The sequence below is a fragment of the Stegodyphus dumicola genome, chromosome 7 (assembly GCF_044657685.1).
Source record: "Stegodyphus dumicola isolate Sdum_Otavi_A_Nest chromosome 7, ASM4465768v1".
NCBI lineage: Eukaryota > Metazoa > Arthropoda > Arachnida > Araneae > Eresidae > Stegodyphus > Stegodyphus dumicola.
Genome location: NC_140774.1, coordinates 74,651,672 through 74,658,436, shown reverse-complemented (window position 1 = coordinate 74,658,436; position 6,765 = coordinate 74,651,672).

Here is a 6,765-nt window from a genome sequence, read left to right as displayed (position 1 = left end):
TACATCCATTATTTATGAGGTTGGGCTAGCTGAAAACATTTAAATTAACCATTGTGGGCATCACAATAGTCAATTATATAAATAAAACTCTTTGTAAAGTAAATGTTTTTATTATATTTCAAAGTTCACATTAAATAATTAGTATTTTGATTTCACTATGTTAGCTTTGATTTTGAATGTTTCCAGAGAAAGGGTAATAAGTATGATAAAAATGATTGATTATGCTTTTTATTGATTGTTTGTAATTATAATCAGAGTTGCCAGCTTTCCCATTTTCTCCTCCAGTTTGCATTTCTAGGTAATTGTGTGAATCTCTCAATTTTAGGTTTATCTAAATTTGGATCATGTCTTTCAAATATAGTTCTGAAAGAACTGTTGGATTTTAATTGTTAAATGCTATGAAGAAAATTTTCTTGGCAAATTCTTGGAAAAGCTGAGGAAATGGCATTGACATCGTTTAATCACATTATGAAAATTCAGAATTTTTATCCAAATGTTTAAAGCATGATTTTTCTAGTTTATCTTATTTATTTTTTATCACTTTATCCATATATAGACTTCTTCAATACTTAGTTTCGCTAATATGAAATTTTAAGAACATAGAAAATCAGATTAGCTAAAGAGCTTAATATTTTATTTGGTATTCTAAATTTATATTGTATTAAATCATTTAATAATTCTAATCATGCATTATAAAATAACTTATGAAAAATGCTAAATTTAGCCCAACAAACATTGCAGAAAAGTAAAATTCTATTGCAAAATCATGTTGTTTTGGAAAGTCTTTCTTTATAAAATCTTCTTGGCTTTTCATAATTCAGGATTAGTAGCTATATTACTATCAGTTTCTGAACAATTTAATTCATCAGAAATGAATTTAAAGTTATGTTAATACTCCCTTCACAGTTCCTTTGAATTTAAGATTGTCATAAAGTCAAATTCAGATATTTTCATAATTGCTTAAATCTGAATCAAAACCCAAACGTATCATTTTATAAAAGAATATTGTAAAGAAATGTTTTATAGTGCAGGTTCTGTGAAACATTAAATTTCTATCCTTTGATGAGTTTTATAATGCCTTAAAAATTTTCAGATTGTCTAATTTATTTGCTTCTGCCAAGAAACTTCATAAAATTTGAGACTTCAAACTGATAATTGTTTTGTCTTCTGGAGTATTTTACCATGTCTTTCATGTTTTTCAATAATGTTTTGTTCAGTTGTTGTAATATTATGCAAAAATGAAAGTATATATGGATACTTTCATTATTCCTCTTTAATTTTAATAACCTTTTTAAACTGTGTCTTCTTAAAAGCCACCTCACGTTTGCATGTAAATTTTTGCATTCAGAACCCATCGTTTTACAAAGATTTGAAAACAAATGATTATTCAGGGCATGACTTTTTAAGTTGAACACTTTAACGCTATCTTGAAACACAATACATCTAACTCTGCTTCCCCCCCTCCCGCTACCAGGCTCTCTTGATGTATCATGCAATATGCAAATGCTATATGTTTGTTGCTACTTTCCTTAACTTTGGCTAGAAATCCAGTTTTTTCACCGACCATCGCTCTAGTGCCATCTGTGCAAATGCCAACATTTAGTTTTCCATTGCAAATTTTCTTCAATGAAAAATGAATTAACTTTTTGTGTATTCATTAGCTAAGTGTCCTCTCCTCTTGTGTGACCATCCAAAATTCCTCATGAATACATCCCTCAAAAATATATCTAACATACAACTAATAATTGAGATAAGTTGGTTATATCAGTTGCTTCATCCAACCCAATTGCAAACTTAGGACTCATTTTGAACCTAGTTATTAGCTGCTGATGTTGATCTTTATTAATTTCCAAAATTCAATTTGAAACAGTGTCGTTGGGTAATGGAATTTTAAGGATTTCATTCGCATACTTTTTGCCCTGAATTATTTCGGACATCTTAATAGCACCCGGCAATATTAGATTTTGTCCAACTGAATAGGCCTTTTTATTTTTTGCAGTTAAATAAGATGCAAGTAAATACTTTTCATTCTCAGTAACAAAGTTCTCGAAGCCAAACTTTTGATGATTTCAAAAGTCGTTAAAAGTATTCTTTGGGTTTCTTGCAGTGCACAGTAGGCTTTGTATTGAGATGTCGCCTTAATTTCACAGGTTTCGTGCTTTCTGTAGCCAAAACTTCTTTAGAAATGAAGCATAATGGCTTTTCAATTCCATCATAACTACAAGAAGTAAAACCAAATTCCAAATATGTGTCATGTTTTCTTTTTTCGGTATTTTAACTGTGCTCGTGCTACGTACCGGAGATAATTTCTCATTGTTTCCGTTTTTTTAATCTCATTTACCTAAACTCAACCACTTTGTAAAAAGTATTTGATAATTTTTATTAAGAATACAAGGGGGGGGCTTGTTTAAAATAGAATAACTATAACTTATTTATGAATGAAACAATAATGGTAAAAGAGACAGATCACTTGTTTTATTGGGATGATATCGCCGTATATGTATTTGGAGGGATGGAGTGCTCAAACATGTGAAAACGATCCGCTTAGCAGACACAATGGCAAGACGGCTGAAGGCGACGATTGAATTCAAAGATGGCCCAGCACGCATGCATTACTCAGGGGTGTTTGTGCTCCAGGATTCCGGGGATCGTCGTTCAAAAGGAAGTAGGAATAATAATGAATTATTTATTTTGATCTGGGTAATTTTGTTTGCTTTGAAAGCAGAAAACGCAAGGTCAGTGTATGTGGTGAAAACTTTTCCTTTCTTTCTCCAAAGGCAGTGATAATGCATGAAAAGGGGGAAAAAAACTTCTTTTTTGTTCTTTCCTTATTTCGAGTTATGACTCGTTCCCCCGGTTCTCGGACATTCTCTTCTGGATTCTTTTCGGCAAGTAGGCGCGGCAGAAAGAAAAGGGAGAGACTTCATTGGACCAGATGTGGGATCACGTGACTCTGGGTTCAAAGGTCTTATCTCTCCTGGCGGGGTGCCAATAAGTTGAGAAGGGGATTTTTCGCTGTATTAGCTATTTGTCATTGATCTCTTCTCAACTTTTTTTTCTCTGCTGTGTAAAATTTTCGTTTCATTTATTGATGCACGTGTAAATTTTTCGTTTCGTTTATTGAAATATTTTTTTATTTATGTATGCAAGAGAATTTCACTATGAAATTTCTCGATATAGTGATATTATACAATTAGAAGGTGGTGTCCGGAATGCATTTAGGTGAAATTGGATTGAATGGAGAGATGGTAATGGGGATACCATCGGCACATGGTGCAAGAAAATAAATGTTGCTGGACAAGCATATTGTGTTTTTTGTAACTCACTGCTGAAGTATGGTGGGGGAGGATTCAAGGTTTCACAAATCATTCTAAAACTGTGACGCACATAAAATATTCAAAGTGCATTAGACATTCAATGACTTTAAGTAATTATGCTAATTCAAAAAATACTGATGACTTACTGGAGACTGATGCTCGGTCATTGGATATAGTGACAAGAAAAGCACACCAAGAGCTATTAATAACTTCGTTTATCGCCGGGAATTCTCTTTCTTTCAATGTAGCTTCCAATCTAATTGAACTCTGCAAACAGTTGAGCCACGATCAGACGGCAGTAAACTCGTTGGAAATGTCCAGGACTACTGCATGTTATAAGATGAAGTATGGGCTCGCAAAAACTATTAAGGAAAATATCATTAAAACTTTAAAGAAGACTCCCATTTTCTCTAAATTTGGATGAAAGTACTAGCAATGCTCAAGAAAGTATACTGGCAATATTGGTGCAGTTTTATGACAACGTTCAAAATGAAGTTGTTCATCAGTTTGCATCTCTAAAGATGGAATCTTTCAATTCAGAAGCTGTTTTTAAAGCAGTTGTTAATACTATTGAAGATAATAATATTCCATGGGCAAACTTAATTAGTGTATTAATGGACTTGTGTAACACCATGAGTGGGAAAAAAAAAGGTGTTAAAACCAGACTACGATCAAACAAAGCACTTCACTTATTAGATATTGATGGTGACACATGTGACACAGCTAATAACTGTGCAAAAAAATTTACTTCATGTTTTGATAGATACTTAGAAGATTTGTTTGATGACATCTATTTTGATATGAAAAGCTGCAGTAAAAAGAGAATTTTTTCAAAATCTGTGAATCCCTTGCCATTAAAAAACTTAAGCCCTTGAAGAGACCAGACCATAGGTGGGTGTACATTTTATGTGTTTTAGAAAGAATCCAAGATCTGTGGGATGCTCGTATTGCATTTTATTTTCACTACTTGGATAAAACTGAAAAAGGGGATTATTTTTCTTATGTTGAAACTGTATCCAATAAAAGAAATATTTCTGCAGCTCGAAAAAAAATTGTTGAAGGGGTGTGTATTCTTGCTTGCATTCCCAACAACTCACAAAGGATGCTTTAGCTCAGAAAAAAAGAATACTAAATGGGTTATATGTTGTGCAAAACAAAACGTTATTGCATATGGCATTATATTCAGCAGTATTACCAGAGTTCAACGCATATATTAAATTATTTGAAAACCAATGCTTCATTTAATACATTCCAGTATTTATAAATTGATGGCAAAATTTATCTCTTTTTTTATGAAGCCAGAAAATAGAGTGCACATCTTATAATGATTTATTAAAAGTTGATGTCACAAATCCAGAATTCCATCTACCTAGCAAAGTAATATTTACTGGTGCAGAAGCTTCCACTCTCCTGAAGAAATTATCTAAAAATCATCCAATAGCAAAAGAATTCCAAATTTCTCTGATGAAAACTTATACTAATACAGCACAGCATATGAAACAGAAATTACCCCTTAAAAATTCATATCTAATTAGTTTTACAGCATTAGATCCAGATCTAAGAGGTAAAACCAGTGCAATATTAGGTTTTGAAAAATTATCTTTTATGTCCCATTTTTTTAGTGATAATGAAAAGTCAAAAGTAGAAGCTGAAATAAGGTTATACCAGAGTGATATTGATATCACCAAAGAAATGCTCTACACATCTGATGAAAGTGGAAATCAAGTCAAGTGTACAATTGATAAATATTGGTCTAAAGTTTTTAATTTAAAAGATGATTTCACAAATGATTATAAGTATCCTACATTGGCAAAATTGGTCAAAGCCTGCCTTAGCTGCTTCCATGGCCCATTAGTGGAAAGTGTATTCAACTTAATGGATACACTTGTCACTGACTATAGAACCTCTCTTAAGATTGATTTCCTAGATGCAGTGCAGACTATTAAATATGATTTAATGGCTTCTAAAGAAACCTCATGTGAAAAATATGGCTAAAAAATCCAGTGACTGATCCAATTCACAAAGATCTCTTACTGAATATGAACAGAAGTTGGAAAACATATCAAGAGGACTTAAAAACATGTATTTCAGATGAGTCACCTATAAAAGTCTCTGAAAAACCTACGTTAGCAGAAAAGCAAACTGCTTCTACCTCTGCATGTGCAGTTCTCGAGGAAATTTCTTCAACTCTAAATGAGGAAAATAAAAGTCAACCTTCCTGCAATTATGAAGTTTCACCACAAAAGAAAGACAAGCCCACAAACATCAGAAAATAAAAAAAAGCAGCAGAAATTAGATAATTTTTTTAAAGAATTAATTCAGTTAATTTAAAATATTTACATAAAATGTAGTAGTTTATATGTTTGAAAATTTATGGTTATTAATTTTGCAAAAAAAGTAATTCATTGAACTTTTATAATTAGGTCATTCAATACTTCATAATAGTAATTTTTCATTTCTCTCCCCCCTTCTCGAAACTCCAAAATGTGGGTAGTAAGTCCGTAAAAGTTTCAGGGGATTTTTTGGGGTCCCACAAACACCCTGATTACTAAAACACTCGGATCGTGCATACGCAAGGCCTTTGAGGAAATGACAAAGTCCATTTTGAATTCATTTTAGCACCCGTTTTAAAATAGTCCTTTATTCATTATGTACGTAGAGGCGTAATGCTGCAAAAAAAAAAGTCAAAATGGATTCGGGAACAGTCGAAAAGAGATTTTGGTTGAAATCTGATGGGTTAAATTTTTTGCGTAATCTCTAATCTTTTAATTGGCTAATCTTTTGCCAATCTTTTAGTTCATAAAAGGAAACAAAATTACATAAATCAGAAGAAATTAAAATTAGATAATTTTGGAAGAAGTGCTGGAGCCCTATGGAAGGCCGTCAGGAAAAAGGGAAACAGAGAAGAGTCTTAAGCTTTCTGACAGTGATGCCTTGTCCATCTAATTCTAGCTGTAGAGCAGAATGTGACTGGGCAAAAGAAAAAAAAATTATCCCGAATCCTATGTAATAAAAACATGAGAACAAATGTAAGGTTTGCACAAGTGAAAATTTTTGTCCTTCGTATTTGGTGTCATAGTTCAAGTCTGCAGGAGCTCTGCAGTGAGAGGTCACTAGTGTTGAAAGTGCACAACCCAAGGTAATAAATTACTTTTAGTACTTTTGGGAACAAAACATTTACCTACTCTCATAAGTATGTTGCATTACTTAGAATTTTCTTTCCTTTAACCCCTTCGTGCCGGGTAGCGCAAACGCACGCTTATCGTGGAGGCCGCCAGTGTCTTACGCGAGCGTCTGTCCAGGGCCGGGGGCATATTTGCTATTAAGCCTAAATCCGTGAAATTTCCGATTTATTGTTTAATAATGCTCTATAGAGTATTTAAATGGCTTATGCTTTATAGATATTTTTATATATACTTTAATTACCTTATTTCTTGTTTAAATGCAT